Source organism: Molothrus aeneus, chromosome 1 (assembly GCF_037042795.1).
Source record: "Molothrus aeneus isolate 106 chromosome 1, BPBGC_Maene_1.0, whole genome shotgun sequence".
NCBI classification, from domain to species: domain Eukaryota; kingdom Metazoa; phylum Chordata; class Aves; order Passeriformes; family Icteridae; genus Molothrus; species Molothrus aeneus.
This window is the reverse complement of record NC_089646.1, coordinates 74,776,927-74,798,378: the sequence shown is the minus strand read 5'-3', so window position 1 is coordinate 74,798,378 and position 21,452 is coordinate 74,776,927.

Here is a 21,452-nt window from a genome sequence, read left to right as displayed (position 1 = left end):
CCAGCCCATGGCTATACTCCCTTCTGAGAAAAGGTGATTGCCTTAAGAGAAGGCAAAACAGAATGTGGGAAGTATATGAAGATTGAGTCAGTTGTGGTATCCTGTAGGGTCACAAGTTGAATTTCACATCAAATCTCTCCTTGAGAAAAATATCAGCCTATTTGACTTACTGTAGCTGACAGATGAATATGTAAATATGTATAGGAATTACTAGAATGTGAAATGTTATTCATGCTACAATCACTTGCCTTAAGAACTAAAAAATAGGAATTAATATATTATAGTCATATAAAATCCATGTTTCTTTTGTAAGTTCTGGAATTTTTTTCTAAAACCAAGAATTAAATATTCAAATTTCTTAGCACTGCATGGATGCTAAATACTGAATTGGTTATAACAACATTTTCACAGTTCTAAGAAATAAAACTGGACACAGGAAGTAAAAGTGAAACTTTAAAAAAAATTGTTAAAAATATGTTTATCTTTCAGTTTCCTAGGTTCGTTGGCTCACTGCTCTTAAATGTAATACCCTAGAACACAGTGACTTTGATCACAGTTGCCGATTGTTCTGGAGAAAATATAAATAATGAGAATTAACAAAAGACTTAATTCTCTAAATCCCTATTTATAATTGTTTTCCAAGCTACTGTGATATAACTTTAGCTTCTCGGACAACTGGGAAGGAAAGAAGGAAACAAAGGCACTGGTGATCTTTAAGAACTGAGATACCATGATGGCCTAGATATAGATTACTTGCATAGCTAAAGAATACGATTTTATGGCAAAGTGGTATAATAATAAGTGGTGAATAAATAATAATAAGTAGAGTATAAAAATTTAAAAAGTAGTGAGCAAAAAGAACATAATAATGAATAGTGTGGAAAACTAAAATTGTTTTTTCTACTCATTGTTTCAGTATTGTTGTGCATTACTAAGTGTAATTATGAACACAGGTAAAGTAGTTGGGATTGCTGTAACTAAGGTCCTGCATTTGGGTCAGGGCAATCCCAAGCACAAATACAGGTTGGCCAGAGATTGAGAGCAGCCCAGACAAGGTGGATGTGGAGTTTGTGGTGAATGAAAAGTTGGACATGAGCCATCAGTGTAGGCTTGCAGCCCAGAAAGCCAACTCTGTCCTGGGTTGCAACAAAGGATATGTGGCCAGCAGGTCGAGGGAGATTATTCTGCCTCTCTACTCTGCACTCACAAAACCCCACCTGCTGTGCTGCATTCAGCTCTGTGGCCCACAGCACAGGGGCATGGACCTGCTGGAGCAAGTCCAAAGGGGAGTGACAAGAATGATCAGGGAACCTGAGTACTTCTCCTGTGAAGATGGGTTGAGATATTGGGGGCTGTTTTGCCTGAAGAAAGGAAGGCTCTAGGAGGACCTTCTAGCAACCATCCAGTACCTGAAGGAAGCCTACAAGAAAGTTGTAGATGGATATTTTACAGGAGTGTGCAGTGAGAGGACAGGGGCAATTGCTTCAAACTAGAAAAGGGTAGATTTAGATTAGATGTTATGAAAAATTCTTTACTGGGAGGATGGTGAGACTGTGGAACAGGTTGTCTAGAGAAGGTGAAGATGTCCTATCCCTCTGCTCAAGGCCAGTTTGGATGAGGTTTTAAACAACCTGGTCTAGCGAAAGGTGTTTTTGTTCACAGCAGGGGGATTGGAACCAGATGATCTTTAAGGTCCCTTCCAAAACACACCTTTCTATGTTTCTATGATAAATATTATAGTAAAGTTTATAGTAATTTGTGTAAGAATGGGTCACACTTCCCTCATTACAAAAAGCGGAATTTGGCATTTTCTTACAGTGGAACTAGGATTGATTTTGTGAATGCTAATGGCTACAGAACTCATTGGTCATTACTAAATTAATTAAGACATGGGCAATTCTCAAATCTCTACAACTGTTAGCTGAAGTACACAATAATCAAATGAGTATATTTCAAACATTTTCCATAGTATCCGAACTAGTGAGATTCAATATTTTTAATCCATGATCTGGAAATAAACATGAAAACCATCACTGGGAAGATTTATATGTGCCATAAAAGTTAGTGGAATGAGACGTAATGCAGAAAACACACTCAGAAAAAACCTGTCTGGATTATTTGATAAGTGATGCACTTAGATAGCATTTACTCTGTACAGCAATATTACAATTATAAATCTAGAAAGATAGAATGCAAGTCATACCTACTCAATGAATGACTGCTTCTTATATGGAGGATTTGTTTTCTTAGAAGGATTTGGAAAACTCATTGATGCAGCTTAATGAGTTTATGGCTCTGTAGACCATCTGCAGGGTAAAATGTTACATTAATGTAATAGTAAACCATGAATTGTTAGAGACTGGTACAGCACAGGATGGACTAGAACAAGCTTGATATATGCTAGAACAAATAAACCACAATTATATGATACTTTTTTATTCTATTTGGAATCATCTGAGGGGCCATGCATTTCTTTCCTTACCTTATCTAGTGTGACATTTGGCCCTTGTGACAAGGATAGTTTCTATCTAATTTGAACAGTCACCTTGTGAACAGTCTTTGTGTCTGTGCAAATGACCTGTTTCTGATGGGTTTCATTCTGTAAGAAACCTTATTATAGTGTGTCCTGGGAATAAAACACAGAGTAATATTACAATGCCTGAGTGTGGAGTGACAGTGATTCTACAGAGAATGTAGAGCTCATAACAAATAAACCTGAATATGACATAGCAAATACTTTGTGTGATAATGTGATATTAAAAAAAAAAATGGAGAAGCTAGCTTTATGAGTAGGGATCTATTGACCTACTGATGACCCCCCCCCCCACATGCATCTTTGGAATGTATTTTGGGGCATAGTGTGTTTCTAGCATCCTTAGTTTAAGAGAGTGTTGAAAAAGGTGATACATAAAAGTGCCATGAAAATTAGTCTCTAAGTGAAGAAACTTCATTGAAGGATAGGCAGAAAACAGTTTCTAACTTTTAAAGAAAAGATTAGTTGCAATATAAAAATATATCTATGAAGAAAGTGTACTAGAGTACTACAATATTTCATTTATCAGAAAAACTTTTCAAAAGCTTATTTTCAGAATTGTCTGTTTGCACTAGTGCACTATTTCACCCAAATAATAACTTTAATTTCAAGGTCATGTCTTTTAAACCCTCTTGGGTAGCCATGACCTTAATACTGTTTTAAAATGTTATAGAATTTAAATGCTGCAAATTACATAAATGCTGTAAAATGGTGTTTTAAATTGTTCACCACCCACGTTGTTTACGGAAGTCATATCTACAAGTCATTGGTCATTTATTTGGGGTGAATTCACATAGGCAAGATTGCTTTCTTTTCAGTTTTTTTCCTCTTTCTTTTTTTTTTTAAACATCCATCTGTTCACATAGATTCCACAGATTGCACTTATGGTTCTGGCTGTCATAGAACAAGAAGGCTTAGCAAGTATAGCTAATACACTTTAAAAGTAGTTTGAAAGTGATTTAAGAACATGGAGAAATGTGTAGGCTCCAGGCAATCTAGTACCTTAGAGAATGTACCCATCCCAGAGCTGTAAACTCCAATAAATCACATTGTGAACATACTGTAAACATTTTCAGTGTTCCAGCTGGCAAAATGTATTTTCATGCACGCAACACACACCCTATTCCAGAGTGATTTTTTTTTGTTCTGACCAAAAGGATACAATTACTTTTTAAACAATGTTTAGGTTCCGTGTTGCATTCTTTGCCTTCACATAAAATACAATACTGCATTTTTGTCAGCATCACATTATCTTCAGCTGAAGAACAGGTTATTAACTAGAATAAATATGTACAGAGGAGCTGTTAAAGCATGATACAAACCAAAAGTAAAGACCTGTCCATTTAAGGTCAATCAGATTTAGTTAGCAGTGGTGTGAACATAAATGAGAATTAATATTTATAAATATTAATAAATGAAACTATAAATATTATTAATGAACCTGTCCTTCAAAGGTTCAAGTCTTCTCAGTGAAAAGATCTAGATGATACAGATGTTCCTTCCTCATTAGTAGCAGTGAAGCAAAATGGAACTTCATAGCTTCTACTACCTCTTGGACTAAAATTTAATTGGTGAGTGACTTTTGATTTTGATTCATTATTTACAGAGGCTGACACATACAGGGTTTTATAAGTTTAGGCACATGTATTAGAAACAAGATAAAAGATGAAATGTATGTGCAGAAGAAATTGGAATGCTACAATGAAGCCAAAGGGAAAATAAATTACAGGAACACAAATGCACTTCACCTTGGTGGATAGAACTGTGTGAAGGAAAGAATATGTTAGGGCCTTGAGGGCACTGTTAGCTCTTGCTGCCCATGCTTGGCCATGGAACCCATTTCAGCACCACTAGGGCCATCAGTCCCAGATAACATCACAGAAAGCAACTACATTGTCAGTCATCATTTACTCTAGGCAAATCCATGTTGACTGTTCCCAGGTACCTTATTGTCTTCCTTGTGCTCAGAAACATGCTGCCAGAACGTTCCATGATTTTCTCTTAGTCAAAACTGAGGTTGAATTGTGTGTAGCCCCCTGGATTTTTGACATTAGAACATTTGTATTTTCTGAACATTAGGGACCCTGTCCACATCTCCGTGACCTTACAATGAAGACAGAAGCACACTTGATAGGACATATTCCTGCTCTCTCAGTACTGATGGATGTAGCCCCTTGGGCCCCATGAAATTGTACAGACTGGGTTCTGGAAAATAACTTCTCCCTAACTTCGATCCTAATCTTCCACTGAAAGTTATCTTATTTGAACCTCTCTAAGTAGAGAGGTGAGCTAAGTTTCCAATACAGAGTTTGTAGTATTCTCAAATCACTACTCCCCAGTCACCCTACTGCAGAGCTTCTCTCAGTCCAGTCCACTGTGGGTCCTACTTACCTCACTGCAGAGAATCAGGCCCTCACATCACAATTCTCAATTTACTGCTCTATTCCTGAGCTCCCTGTATATGCTTCTTCTCTGTGGACCCGGGTAAAAATGTCCTGAAAATCTACTTTCATTACCTCCATATTTCAAGGGATCTAACCTTTCTCCTCCAGAGAAAATGTTTCAATCAACAGCAGAGCAGAGGTTATGCTAGGAAGGTGTAATTCCTCACAAATGCTGAGTAGATCTGGTGTCCAGGAATCCCATTGATTCTGAGCTTCTATGTAATGTCTCATAGTCTGAAAGACATTGTGAGGAAGACATTGATAAGAAAGATAAGAGGAATCCAACAGAGAACTGCCAGACAACTAGAAATCTTGCCTTTCTGTCTGTGTCACAGAGCACCAGAGATGGTTGAAGCTTGTCTTGGATCACTGCAAGCAAGTATCTGCAAGGTGGGGTTAAAATTATAGTGTGAGAAAGAAAATGGAAATTACTTTTCTCAGCCTCTGCTTTGTCACGAATAGTGCAATCCTAGGCAGCACTTCCTCTCCAGCTTAATTGCACAGCCCCCAAGAAGTGCTGTGGCTTTGTCCTGTCACTGTCACTTCTGCCTTGCTCTTCATGCTATGCCCTTAGCCCTCATGTTGTCAGTATCCTCTGCTACCCTCTCATGATCTGTCATATCCAACTGAGCTCATGTCCTTAGCTGAACTTTACCTCTTGACTGGCAAGGCCTGGAAAAGAGGGCCACCTTCAACATCTGACCAGATTTCAAAAAAAGCTGGATATGGCTGTTTTTTATGAAAAACTAACCCTCATGTAAATAAGCATAAAAGAATAGATATCTAGGAAAAATTATATGTATGAGTTTATGTAGAGGAGGTACATAACAGGAAACTCTGGAGATAATGTATATGCTTTTAAGAGAAGTTTTTCAGAAATTACTTGTTGTCCTCAGTAAACACAATTCAATTAATCAGCATCTACCCTTGAGCCAAATATTATATGTTACCATCTTCAGTCAGGGATTCAATATTAAATCAGAGGAATGGTTTTCACAAAGACAAATATACATACCCCATTTTTTGAGATTATTTGTCCTTTCTTTTTAGTGAATTATCAGTTTCACCCTATGATTTAAATAAGAATATAAGACCCAAAGGATTTGCTTTCCTGTGCATCAATTGCAAGACATTAGTTTGTTGATGCTTTCACTAAGCTTTAAAATATAACTGCCAGCTAGTATAATGTGTGAGTCCATTAGTAATAGTAATATTTGAGAAACAATTTAATTTAAATCTTATCTCCTGATTTTTACTTTAATCAAAAGAATGTTAAATATGCAAATCATGTATTTGTGTTAGAAAATGTCAGCCAAAAAATTTAAAAGTAAATTTGTTTAAAGTTAGATTCATACATATTTGATTGCACTGCAATATATTTGTGCCTACTTAATGGAAAAGGTATTTTAAGTCTGTTTTTTTCAAAGTGCTCAGCTCTTACAACTGATTTAAATTCAAATTTCTCATGCTCAGCAGTTTGGTACAAGAGGATGTATTTAATGTCTTGTAGATGAAAATATCAATACAGAACCCTAACTTTATTTGGTCAGTTTTCAAACTTGCTTGGTATGACATATTAAATTTATTTAGAAATGTTCATTTGCCATCTGCAAACCCACGAGTATACTATATTTCATACACTAAAAAAATCTGTAGCTATTTTTTTCTGCGTAGCTGAGAAACATTACTTGTGAGTTGCTTCAAATTTAATCAGGAATTGCAGAAAAAGTATTTTGAAACTCTGTGATAACTTGCTACCAAAATACTGTTTACATTGACAATTTAATACAGTGGAAAAATGATAGATTTCTATTTGTTAAAATTTAGGACCTGATCTAGATCAGAATTGCTCCCACAATAGAGCTCACAAAAACTGTCAGGCAGCAGGTTATGTTGCACTGCCAGTGAAATGAAATTTTGAAAAGTAATGCACCTTTGCCAAAAGATAATTGGACACTCTGCATAGGTTACTTCTCGAGGAGAAGGTTTTCATCTTATATGTAGCAGAAAAGTACTGAAGCTTGATGATTTCATTAGTACAGTGAACATTCTTAGTGTTTATCCAGCATGGATACTTATATTACCAAAGCATCATTATATCTGAGGATTGAGTTATACTTTAAATATTTGAAGAGGTAAAATAAGCTTAAGTGGAACAGATTTTAGAAGCAGCCAAGTTCCTCCCTTTGCAGTCACACAGAAAAGCATATAATAAGCATCAAACCTTGTCCAAAACGTCCACCTTTTCAATACTGCTGGAAAGCCAGACATGAAGGTGTGTCCCTCCAGTTTAAACTGATAAATGAAACTATCAGTCAATTATAGCAGGGTATGTGAGACACTTTATTTTTTAATTTGCTTGTTGTTTGTTTCCTTGTTTGTTTGAATAGTTACAAGGTAATCAATTAAAAATGAAAATTTAGTTAATTAGAGAGAAGAAGCTAAGCCTTTGTTGTCTCCAGCACCAATGACCACATGAAGACTACACTCTGTCCTGCCTGTTGGCATATTGTTGGATGAGATTTTCCCACAACACCCATGGGGTTTTAAATTTTAAGTAAAGCTTTCTGGTTCCTTTCCCATGATATCACAAAAGTGAACTCCCTCTCTTGAATAGCAGAATATGGCAATATATGAGAGAGAATATTCTGGAGAGAATATCCTGAATCACTAAATCATCTTAACTGAATTATCATCATTGATAGTCATCATATACCATTTTTGAATCAGGAATAATGACTGACAGTGCAGTACTTGACTGTCCTAAAAATTGAGTACATAAGATCTGCCTCTGGTATCACCTGTATTGGGGCTGAGTCTGACATAGCAAACTGGCGAGGAAATGGCTAATGGGCCGTGGCCATGGAAGTTCCCAAAACCAAAGTCTTTTTATGGACAAAGTTACTTTTAATGTGTTTTGAGATTTCCTCACCAATCATGATAATTTAAATGTATGCTTTAGATTAAGATTCTCTACAAAGCTATGAATGAAGTTGTACAATCCAAAAAATGAGCATATAGAATTAAATATGTAATATATACTGTATATAAAACATATTAGAAAGTATTAAAAAAAATCATATGATATCCAGATGAAATGTAAACTGAAAAGAAAGAACACAATTAATTAACTCTAAAGAGTAAGGAAATATCATCTACAATATAGAAAACCAGCCTACTTTGTTGTAATAAAACTAGTTTCACTCATACAACACAGTTGAAGCCAGCAAGTCTATATTGACAATAATCCCTCTACACTCCGGGATATGATGGCACATAGCTTGGAAGATTTTAACTATTAATGAAATGCAGATTCTTGGTAATAACTCACATTGACCAGTGAAGCATTTTTCAAGAATTCTGATACACTGATTTTCTCTAGTAATTTATAATATTGGAAATTTTTGTTCTGCATCCAAAATAAGAGTTATTTCAGATAACTTATATTGCTTATATTGTAACTCAGTCTAGATATAGCAAGTTTTTATGGTACTCTAAATAACTCAAGAAGTTTATTGAAATATTTTTTCAGTGTTTAGTAAATGAACAGAATAAAACTAAAAAAGTGGTGTGATATTATCTTGATACTATAAAAATATATTATTCTTTGAATTTTTTTTTATGTAGTAGCTACAGAGCAGTATTGCTTCACATTTTTTTTCCCCAGGTAATTTTAATTCTAGATAATCTTTCTCCACAGTTTATTTTTTTTTTAGTTTCTTCATGTAAATCCAGTTATTTTCTTGAAGTTAGGCTTTATGTATATTTCTGACATTACTAGACTAAGACTCAGTCCTTGAAAGGAAAAGATTTAATATGTTTTCTCACCTCTGGCATTTGAAAGTATGCCTTACATATGTTGGATATTAAAGAATGTAATTTCAGAACTTTCCAAGTATAACTCTTCTTTTAATATTTTGATAAAATCTAGTAATGCACTCAAATGTGCCAGTAAATAGAGAAACTATTAGTACCCATAGGATTTTATTTGTAATATAAAAAGTGATGTTCATTCATATCAGTGAGGCAGTGTCTGGTCCATGCATGTTTGGTAGAATTCCATATAAATCAGTGAGTTTATCAGATTTTAAGTGCCCCAAACAAGATCACAGTATCATAAAATATAATCTAAGACATTTTTAAATCAGTGGATTTACAATATGAAGAATAATATTATGGGGTTTTTTCCTTCAAATTTTACACCTTGGAGGCTATCTGATTATTATGAGCTGATAGCTAGGGACTCATTCAACACTTTACTAGTCAATTAATTTTGGTCTTATTTTTGCACCTAATTGAGATGTTTTTTGTCACATTGTCATATATTTAAATCTCTTGTCTGACAGCCACATGAGAGCAGTACAAGCTGAATAACTCTGAAAATACTTGAACAGTACATTTTTTAAACTTCCAAGAAGCAGCCACTTCTGCTGCTTTAGGGCATCATTTCATTCTTTCCCATTAGTTGATAAAGGAGATGCCTCAACTGCATAGGAGACACGATTAATTGGGGGGGGGGGGGAAATCACGTTTTCAGTTACTTTGAGACTATATTTGTCTTGTTGATTCTCCATAAGTAACCTAGAGTAGCAAAATCACAAAATTGAATTGCAGAGTTAGTGGAAATACACCTGAAACCTATGCAGTGCCTCACTAGTTGTTGCTAAACAGAAATTGATGGTATTTGATATATTAGTTTCATTGTTATATACTTGGTACATAGCAAGTGATAAGAATAAGACTGAAAATACAGAAATCATCATTTTATGGAATTTTTAGCACAATATGAAATTTTCAGGAGGTGGCTCAAAGTTTGTGTGAAGTTCACCTTCATGGTTTTAGGTTATATGTAAGTGCCAGATGAAGAAATTATGGTTTTTTTGAACATAAGCAATTCATACAAAAGTTGAGAGGAAACGTTTGAAAAAGAAAATAATTTTGAATATCTTGTAGAGATGTCTACGTGGGCTTCATGTCTTTCATGCCTTTTCTTGTTTAGATTTTTCCAGTCATAATGTGGATATACTGAATAACTTTCAGGTATATTTACTTTTTAGGGTTATAGTAGAAAGAATAGAAATATTTATATCTACCTTCTGAAAAAGATTACTATTAGCTGTTCACTCACGTGTTGATTTCCTATTTAGGGCAAACTGCATCAAATTAAATCCCAGCATTTTTAAAATTCTAACTTGAGGTCCCTGTAATTGTGGAACAGAGCTGGCCACAGCAGCATTCAGACAAGCTTGCCCTCCTTTCCAGAGCAGCTGGCCCTCACGCCACCATGACAAAAGCATGGAGTGAAGTGTTATACTTCTGAGTGAATTGAAACTCTTCCATTTTATTATGAATTTTACCCCTAAATATCTATTTTTTTCCCCTTAAAAATTTGAATATGTATTTTTTTAGTTTCAGTCTCTGCTAATTTAAAACTAGAATGCTCTCTGCCTGCCAGGTATGCTGATTTCAGTTAGCAGTTCATGGAACATCAGCAAAATCTGGCAAATTGTCATGGGCATTTTTGAAGCCCTCAATACCCTAAAAGTCTGACACTTTTCCTGATTCCTGTTTTAAAGTGATCCTGGAGATGAGTTTCAGTTTGTTAAGGGAAGTGTCCTGTCTCATTTAGGCCTTCTATATGGATTTTGTGCCTCCAGTGGCGATAAGAATGGTTATTGCTTTATTTTTCTTCAGAAATAACAGTGACATTAGAAGTTATTTGGATATATCTATTCAATATTGGATGAAGTGTCTGCAGCCTCACAGCTTTAGATATTAGTTGCATAATTTGCATTCTTACAAATAGTAGATCATGAAGCATGTGAACTCAGGAATTCTCTTTAAGCAACAAAAATGCCCAAAGTTAAAGCCTGCACTGAGAGGAGAAAAATCATGTGTTGTTGATGTTAAGCAGAATGAAGAGTAGTACATTAACATTGCAAGTTATGACTGTTCTTCACTTTAAAACTTTGGCTAGTGAGTGCCAGCTGGTGTACAGTGCACAGATTAGACTGGGATGAACAACATTGTTCACAAATATTCCAATCTCTTCTGGGTCTAATATATGCAGAATCTACTTGGGAATCACATAAATAAGAATTAAAATTTTAGAAAGATAAAAATCTTAAAATTTATGCTTTTTAAGTAGTCATGACAGTAAATATAGTAAAGAAAACATGCTGATGCATTGATGAGTGAGGAAAAAAGGAGATTCAGTGTAGAAGGGAACTTGCAAATTCACAAAATTATGCAGCTAGTAGAAAAAAAAAAGAGTTTATCATCAAAACTGGTAGCTTTCATCAGACAGTTCTGCAAGGAGTGTAAGACATGCTACAACACTGCTCTTGTAGATGTAAATCCCTTTATTTACTATGTTGTTGAGCCTAATTTGCCTATTTGCCTGTCCATAGAGTTTGATTCTTGCCAAAACCACTCCTCCACTCTTTGTTGCTAGAAACAAACCACATCTGTCTCTGGATGTCAATTAGTCCTTGAGAGTTGTATACCAATGAGGAAGAATAAAAAGCCCTTGCAATATTTAGAAGCAGGCTCTGTTCATTCAACTTGGAAACCCGAGAGATGTAATTACAAAGCAGGTGATCAACTACTATGTATGCTGATCTTTAATCAACACACACTCGAAGCTAGAAACCCATAGTACAAGAAAACTATTAGTTAATTTAACAGCCAAGGGAAAATCAAATGGGAATGTGTTAAGAGCAGCCTGACAACTCATTACTGAGCTGGGATTTTGGGTCAGTAAAACACATATTTATGTGGAACCTATAGGATAATTTTACAAAAAAAAATTGTTGAAAAGGTCAAAATGTCAATCACCAAGTAGAAACATTTTAAATAAAAAACAATCTTAATTTTCATTTTATATTTATTAGCCATATTTCCTTGTGCTTTTTAGGACTATTAATTTAGAAATATGAAAAGACAACATTTTAGCCAGAAAGCCATGGCATTCAGTGATTCTATGTCAATTATCTCCACTAAGTAGAATTTTTCCTAATTTACACCTGTTTGAGAAAGGAGGAAGTTAGTTCTGTTTTGAATGAAAATAAACAATGAGTAGTCAGAAAAATGTGACAGAATTTACCATTTCCCAGAGTTCTTTCCTTTATGACTGACAACACGATGAAAAATCCAGGCTTGCTTGGACAACATCATAATTAAATTGACTTAATAATTAGTCTGTATGAAATATGGTTATGTAATTGGAGACTTTCCCTTCCCAGGCAAAGGTGGATTTTCCCTTGTAAACATGCCTAGCTCCAAAAGTAGCAAAACTGATTCCGTTAAGCAGAAAAGGTACAAGTTAAATACCACTTGTTGTGCTCAAAATCTACATGCATTCTTTTTAAATTTAATTGATCTTGAAGCTAGAGGTAACAAAAAGGGCAAAAGTTTAACAGAATAATAAAAATCAGCAAAGGAAATGGCCAAACATATAAAATAAAAGTTAAAAGCAATTTCTGCTTGTACTCAGCTGCAGAATTTTAGACATTTATATTATGACCTCAGAAGTAAATTTCACTTCTTTATCATGTTTCTTGCCTGTTCAGATCAATTTGACTTTTCATTTCATGAATCAAGTGACTGAAGCACAAAAAATAAAAGCACTTGTGAGAATACCCTACATTTATGTGCTTAAAATATTAAAAATCCTTTTTTTTTAAATAAAAGAACAACACATAGGGAAAAACAAAATATATATATATATGTATATATATACGTATGCAGTTCTATATGAAAAAGTTTTTGAATTATCAGATCAGTTGAAATGGTTATTGCTATACTTTTCTTAAATGTATAACTTCAGCTTATACATTGTTATGATAGTTTAAACTGGCTTGAAGAGAGTGCTGTGCTATCATTTAAAAAAGAAAGAGTAGGAAACTGTAAGGGTGCATGCAGTATGCTTACACCTGGTAACATCCTTCACTTAAGTCAGCACTTAAGGCAGCAAGTGTTTGGCTACTCTTCTGGCAAGCCTTTTTTGCTCCTGTCCCCTCAAATCCCAAGGTGTGTGCAAGACGTGATTGAAGTGATTTCTTCTGTGAGTGTAGCCTGATAACCCTGATTTTCTCCTGCCTTCTGTGGGCAGTCAAAAAGTCCAGAGAGGATTGAAACCTGCTTGGTGAGATTCTGATTTGATACCTGCTGGATCTTGACCCATGAGAATGAAGAGTTTATGTAATAATGTTCCACTGATATAAAACATTACTTTAAAGATTACATGAAGTTTTTCTACAGCATTATTTATTATGCTAGCTATGTCTTTCTTCTCAGCCCTTCCCCCTCTCCATTTTTGTCTGTAGATATTTAACAAGGTGAGGAGCAAAAGCAGACTCTCTTAACAGATCTTGACCAAAATGAGTTTACTTAGTTTTAAGCACTGAGTCTGTTGGAAAGAAAAGCAGTTAGAGGGGTAGTAGGGGCTGGTAAAGAAATTTAATAGAGAGTCTACATGAAGTGAGACAGAAGAAAATTATATAGAGAAAAAGCAATATATTTCAATAGGAGGACTCTGCTGCAGTACAAGCAGCTAAATGATAGATTACTGTGAGTAAATGTAAATATACATTTCTGCATTCAGTTATTGAACTGGCTTCAGTAAATACACACCTCTTGTAACCTCCATGAGGAATAAATAGAAATTGGATTCTTCATGAGCAATGAAACCACATCAGTGGGCAATATTTTAGCTGTTAATGTCAATAAAACTACACCCATTCTGCTCAAGGAATACATGTCTGATAGTGCAGTTTCCCTGAGTGAATTCAATTGCTTATAATTTTTTTACTATTTAACATATTTTTCTTTCAGCCCATCCCTTCTGAAGGCCAAGTAAGTTTGCAGAAATATTTTGCTCTGTAGTGTGATATTAAGGAAGATTCTGATCGTTTCCAATTTACTGATGCATTTAATAATATCTTTGACTGTTAACTGTGTTTATGAGTTCCTTAAATCCACTTTCAGGTCCGGATTCAACGAGGTACTTAGAAACAATCCTATATTTGAGCATGAGTGCCAAAATCGATGGAATGACTTAAGCATATATATTGTCAGTTCAAGAATCTTGCTGATTTGGAATGTCAAGCGAATTAGAAGCAGATGGTGGCATATACCTCATCCGGTGGTTAGCAGGGAGGCAAGCATGTAAACTGCACAGCAGGTTTAAGGCTTTGGAGGACCTGAATAGGGTTGTCTTGCAAGTAAGTTTTCTTTCAGATTTAAGTCAAAGAGTATTCCCTCATAGAAAGTCTAGGTGGGCTGCTGCATTACAGACTTTGATATATCTAAATCAGTCTGGTGTATGTCGTCACATAACTTATAATTTCAGTTTTGGAAGAGAGTCATAGCTTTTATGCTCCTTCTCCCATGTCTGGTGTTTCATGCTACATTTGCCCGGAGATATGTGAATTCATACTAGGCATCCTTATGTTCCATATTGGATATAGATTATGTGCTTGTGTCCAAAAAGAACAAAAAAAATTGCAAATTACAGTATCTCAATGAATGCAGGGATTTCTAATTAAAAGCAAGATTAAAAATAATTGAAAAGCTACTTAAATGTGCATTAAGAAGAGGCCGGTAATGGTTTGTTATTTTCCCATCTCCTCTCCTTATTGGTATGCAAAAAGATTAATACTCAATTTTGCTTTCTCTTGCATTAAAAGGCTGCTTCTTTTGGTATATATAATATTATTTTTTTCAGTTTTTGAATTCATCTTCTCTATGATGCTTTTCCCTCCCATCACTTATTTCAACATGCAGTAAATCTGAGAAAGATCTATCTGAAAGTGTTACTAAACACTGGTTCCCTTTAATAGGTTCAAGTAATATGTCTTGAACACATTTTCAAATTAAAAAAAATCATATAAGTGCTTATAAATAAAGCTTATAAGCAGCAGGAAAGGGCAGTGGGCTATTTAATTAATAAGTCCCTTTTGTTGTTTTTTTTTATTTCTATTCACCATAAAATTAAACTGGGAGAGTATGAGTGAATGTAAACAAAATATTTCTTTGTAAATACTATTTTGCATTACAGGATCAGATTTAAGGCCTAACTTTACTTCTTTTCTTTCTTGACATGTGATAGTCTTTGCCACACAATTTTAGCAGACCCATCCCTGATTGCTTAAAAGAACATCTATGCAATGGTAATTGCCAGAAAACTGTGGAAGTCTTTCTTTTGTATTTTTATTTTTCCTTTTTGGGTTATTTTTAAGGTAGATTGAAATAAAAATAAGAGTGTACCTTACTCTAAATAAGTATATTCACTCTCTCTCGTTTTATTTATATAGAAATTATTAATAAATTTTCAGGGTTTTGTTCTTTAATAAATTTTATCCAAAAAGAAAAAAAAAAACCCAATGCCTAAGAAAAAACAATACTCACAAGAGAAAGAAAGGGAGAATGTCTTAAATACTTTTGGAAATGTACTTTAGGATTGTCTTATTAGGTAAGTTTCTCAAGATCAAGTCAATTGTATCATATTGTTTAACTTAGTCTTCAGTAAACATTAATACTTTCTGCAGGATGATTTACAACTCAGAGGAACTGTGACTTATCAGGACAAAAAAAAGGCCATTCCACTTTTCAATTTCATTTTTTCTTCTTAAAAAATTTAATTTCTTCAATGGGCAAACTTTATTACAGTTTTATCCAATTGTGTGTATACTTGAATGGAAAATCTCTTTAAAGAAGGAAAAAAGTATTCACTAAGTATCCACAAACTTGAAAAATGTTCAGCAAAAGCATAGTACAGAAACCTGTCTGTGATTATCTCAAGGTGTAGTCAAAATGCACCTTTGTCTTAACAGGGGAAAATTAAGGAAAGGTGGCAAAATATTATCAAAAAGACAATTCCACAAGTTGGGAGAGGAAAAACAAAACAGGAGGAAGACATTGACAAAATTTCCTCAGAAATAAAGCAAATAGTCCTTATTTTTAAAAGAAGTGCATTTTTGGCCCAAAAAATGAAAGAGCGACCACAGGATAAGAGTTTTTTGAGAACACAATGATTTTCCTATTTATGCCGGGAAGAACCTGAAGGCAAGTGAACAAACAGGAATAAAGGTGCTTTTCAACAAGGCAGTTCCAGATATTGCAGGTTGATTTAGACTAAAATATGTAAGAAAGAGTTGACTCTGCCTTTGGGGAAGGTTATCCTAAAGAAGTGAGATGTTTTCTCATATATACGTAGCCCTAAGGCATAGTCAGATTTTTGGAAACAGTAGGAGCCTTTTGCAATTACATTAACTCTCTACCCTAATGCTGAAACTGAACAGGTCTGCTAGTATAGGGACAGATGGCCAGTATGAACAGCTCATGAAAAAGTAGTTTGGAGAATGAGATTTGCCTTAAGCTTTCCAGGTCATATTACTATTATTTGGGGTAGGAGTTGAGTGCCTTTCCATTTTCCTTAACCAAAAGCTTGGGAATACATACTGCATAACCATCTAGTCTACCATAAATAGGCTCAGCCACAAACCTGTGGTTGCACTGTGTATCTGTTTTTATGACAGAACATATTTGGACAGTGATACTTGGAGAGTTAACCAAGGCACAGACATGTGCCCACTCCCATGCATGCATATAAGAGTATTGAAATACAAGAGAATTAACTATCGTGAGGAATGAATGGATGGCAAAAGATCATTCACATGTTTATTTCTCGTCAATCAATCTACTGGGAGACAAGCTCCTATAACTTATGTTTCACAATGCTAAGTTAATCAGTAAAAGTACATGTTGTGGAGTACTAAATTCTAGTTTGATCTTTGTGCATTAGATTCTCCTCAAATCCTGCATGCAACCATCTATGCATGTTCCCACCTCATAGCACCTCAGAATAAGTATGGTCTGTTTCACCTCTTATTTATGCTTTCTCCAAGTAGTTGATGGATAGGCAGCTGTTTGCTTCACTACTTTGAGACAAGTGCTGCAATATACTTCTGCGATTAACACAGAACATCTGATGCACTGTAAATTCATCTTTGCTGAGGAATCTTTGTCTTGAAATTCAGGAATTTGTGATAATTGAATGAGAGCTGATATTTGAGAATTAAAACCACCAAGAAATGGCAAAAGGAGGAAAGGCTGAGAAACTGAGGAAGATGTTAGTATTTGTCTGATCAAGGAAGTACCAATTAGCTTTGGGATCTACAGAGGTTGGTACTGCTAGTTCACACTTTTAAACAGGGAATGGAAGGGAAATGAAATTAAAACTGAAATAAGAGTCAAAGCAAGCATTTACTGTTGAAGGTGTCTTGGTGAAGCAGGATCTTATTTGTTCACGCTCAGCTTAATTGCAGCCCAGTGCACCCTGAAATAGCATTACAAAGAGCAGTATCTAGGGACATTAACATCCACATTCGTAAAATGCAGGAAAATTTCTGTTCAATTAGAAAAAAAAAAAATATATATATATATATTAGAATTCATATGTATCTTTGGTTGCCTTTTCCTTCAGTGTTATGAACATGACTAGGACTGCAGGAATAGATGAACATATATACAGACTTGTCTGCATTTTATCCATACTTAAATGGTGACACACTTCTGACTAAACACAGTTAAAAGAATGTTTTACAAGGCCAAACAGATGAAGATCTAAAAAGAACTTTCCTGTAGGGAATGGGTCCACAGACAGGGTAGACCAAGCTTTAATGAATTTAAGTTTGGGTCTTACTGGCGAGGAAAAGCTGTGACAAAAAGGATGTCAAATCGTTGGGAATTGTCTGGGAATAATATACAAATTGTCTCTGGGACACTATATGCCTGCAAAGAATATAGCATTTCTGTCCCTATTGCAATTCAACAGAAAAATGACACTGCTTCTTGATCTGCTTGGAAATTATTCTGCTAAAAAAGCCTGCATTTTTCAGTTCCTCTCTAATATAACTACACTGCACAGTTGTGTTTAATGATTGTTCAACTGAATACATAGATCTACATATCTGGTAGAAAATTAGATACCACTGTGACAGAAGTGTTAAAGACCAATAAATCAGGATAGCTTCAGATTTCAAAGCTACCCTTTACTGGATTGGGTACATTACCAAATGGCTATCAATCACTATCACTGCATCTACAAAACAATTGATGTCTATAAACGTACCCAAACTTGCTGACATACAATACCATGAAACATTGGAAGTATAGTTAGAACTGATGGCTGTGGCTCTTCACTGCCCAAGGTTAAGGTGATGAAGCTTGACATTTTGTTGATAAGAGAAGTCAGAATCTGAATAGGCCTCCTTCTGTTGTTGCCCTTATTTCTTTTCCATCATTGCTGAGCCAGCCCCATTCCCAAAAGAAAATCATAGAATCATTTAGTTTAGAAGAGATGTCTAAGATCACTGAGTCCACCATTAATGCAGCGTGGTCAAGTCCATCTCTGAACCATGTCCCTAAATCTGACATCTAAACATCTTTAAAACGCCTCCAGGGATAGTGACATAGCAACTTTCCTGGGCAGCCTGTTCCAATGCTTGACAACCCTGCCTGTGAAGACTTTTTTTCCTAGTATCTAATATAAGCCTACTCTTCTCTGCAGCCTGAGGCAATTCCCTCCATTACTCATTACTGGCACTTGCCTCACTACAGCCTCTTTTCAGGTAGCTGTAGAGAGTGATAAGGTCTCTCCTAAGCCTCCTTTTCTTTGGGCTAAACAACTCCAGCTCCCTCAGCCACTCCTCATAAGACTTGTACTAAAGACTCTTCACCAGTGTTTGAGGTGAGGCCTCACCAGTGCTGAGGACAAGTGGATAATCTCTGCCCTAGGCCTTCTGGCCACAGTAATTGTGATTACTCCTTGTCTACCTGGGCACACACTGGGTCATATTTAGCTGGCTTTTGACCAGCACATCAGATCCTTTTCTGCTGGGCAGCTTTCCAGCCACTCTCCCCCAAGTTTGTAACATTTCATGGGGTTGTTGTGACCCAGCTACAAACTCAGCACTTGGCCTTGTTAAACCTCCAATAAATGGTCTCATCACATTGATCCAGCCTGTCCACATTGCATCTACAGAACCTTCCTACCCTTTAGCAAATCAACACTCCCATCCAAGTAGATGTCATCTGCAAACTGACAGAGGGTGTGCCCTTCATACTCTCAATCAGATCATTGCTAAAAGTATTAAGCAGAACTGGCTCCAATATGAAGCCCTATGGAACACAGCGAGAGATTTTAATCTGCCTCTGACAATCCAATTTTGTCGTCAATGCTTGTTCAGGTTCCCTTATTCTTCAGCATTCTTCTGGTTCAATCGAATCTTTGAGGGACTAGCAGGAAGTAATGGATGGAGTCCCTTAGAAGCTTGGTGCTATCTAATATCTCTATAAAGGATCTGGATGACAGGGTTGAAAGAACCCCAGTTATGTCAGCTATGTGGATGACAGCAAATGGGGAGATAATTTAGGTCCACTAGAAGGAGGGCCCACCATTCAAAGAGACCTAAGCAGCCTGAGAGATTAGATCAGCAGGAGCTGCAAGGACTTTAAGATGGAAGAACCCCAAGCAGCAGTAAAGGCAAGAGTCTGACTGGCTGTGGTGCATCTGCAGAAAAAGACCTGGAAATCCTAGTTGACAAGTTGAATATGAACTATAAAAGCACCCTTGGAGTAGTGAAAGAAAATTTTTTGTCCACAGCTGCGATATCGTGGTTGTGGCCCCCACAGTTCAGAAGGCATTAAAAAATTGGAGGAGGTTCAGGAGCCACTAGGAGAAACATCAAAAAGACAGGAGGGTTGGAGAATCTTAAATATGAGGGAAGGTCAAAGGAATTAGATTTGTTCAGCCTAGAAAGGAGAAATGTATATGTGGTGTGAGTTGTCATATCCTTCCAATACCTAAATGACAGAGAGAAGATGGATGTGCTCCTTTCACAAAATTAGGTGACAGGACAAGAAGATATGTTCACAAGCTGTTTCAGGGAAAATATCTTGTATTCTCTTGGATACTCTTCACTGTGGGAACAGTAAAACAGTGGTTGCCCAGAAATATAATGTTATCTTTCTCATTGGAAACGTTTAGCTTGATGGGTGCTAAGATAAACTAATCTAAGGCTCTACTTTCAACAGGAAGTTGGATCAGATGGTATCTAGAGGGCCCTTCCAAAATAGAATTTTCTGATTATAGGATTCTAGTGTCTTTCCTGCTTCTTTTGCAGGGTTGTTCTAATTCTACCATAGACCCTTCCTGCTTGATCTGCAGAACTGTGTTAGCTTTCCAAGCTATCTTTCCTGCCTGCATATCTCATGTCTTGCGTGTCTTTTCTTCACCCTACTTGTTTAACTGTGCCGTGAGTCTCTGTTGGCCTCTTTTCAGTTACGTCTCAGCTGTGCTAGAAAATGCTATTTTTGATGTTAAAGTGCTGTAAAATGCTTGCACACCATCACCAAATGTGCACTTTTTACTGGATACAAGACAGTAAATTTTAATTTTAACTCATTTTGTATGTATCCATTTTGTGCATGCCTTGCTTTGGACATATCACTTTACATGCCTGTAATCACTGTAGGACAAAAGGATTTAAGGACACTGGAAATAATTCTCCCAGATTTAGGTTCTCTGAAATGCTGCAGCAGATGTTAAGATGGGAAACAATTAACTGGGGGGGTGGGGGGAGGACACTGACAATCCAATGAATTGTAGGGTAAAGGCAAAATCTCTTTGTGCTGAAAAAGGTCAACTGTTGCCTTAATTTTTCCTGAACTAATGAGCATGCTTTCTTATTAGGAATTGAATATATATATTTTGCCCTTATTATTAGGGAAATCAATAACATGAAAAGTTATTGGATTGTTAGGTAAAAGACTAACTCTCTCTCTGGAAGTGCCTTGTGATGACAGGCCCTCATATGAAGAGATTATTTAAATGGTGAGCAGGTGAACAAAGGCAATTCATGAGAACCTCTTGACCAGATAGAAACAAAAATGAACCATGACCTGCACTGTGTGAGTTATTGCCAGACAGCTCTCAGATGAATTAATACACTGAAACCTAATTAAACCACAATCCTTTTATCTTGTCTTTTTCTCCCAAGTCCAGGACAAGTGGAAGTCTTCATAAATCTGAAATATTATAGACCAATTAATATGCACACAAGCAGCATATTCTGTAATGGGAATAGAGTTAATCAAACATAAATTTCCTTTTGGAGACTGAGAATAACATAAAAGTATTTGTCCCACCTCTTGTCTTACTTGCTCTGATTCCTCAGCATTGTGATATTATTGATTCCAGTGGTGTAAATTGAGACAAGTTTTTGTGTTTTGTCTTGATCATTTAAAATATGTGGAGCTGATTGTTCTTCTCCATTAGTCAATAGAAATTTAATGTAGAAAGCTAGGGTGAGTAGGATCTGTGATTCATTTTTCTCAGAATTCTTCTGTTCTATTAAACTTATTATAGACCACATAGTTAAACATCATATTACTTCCAATAGTTTTGTCTC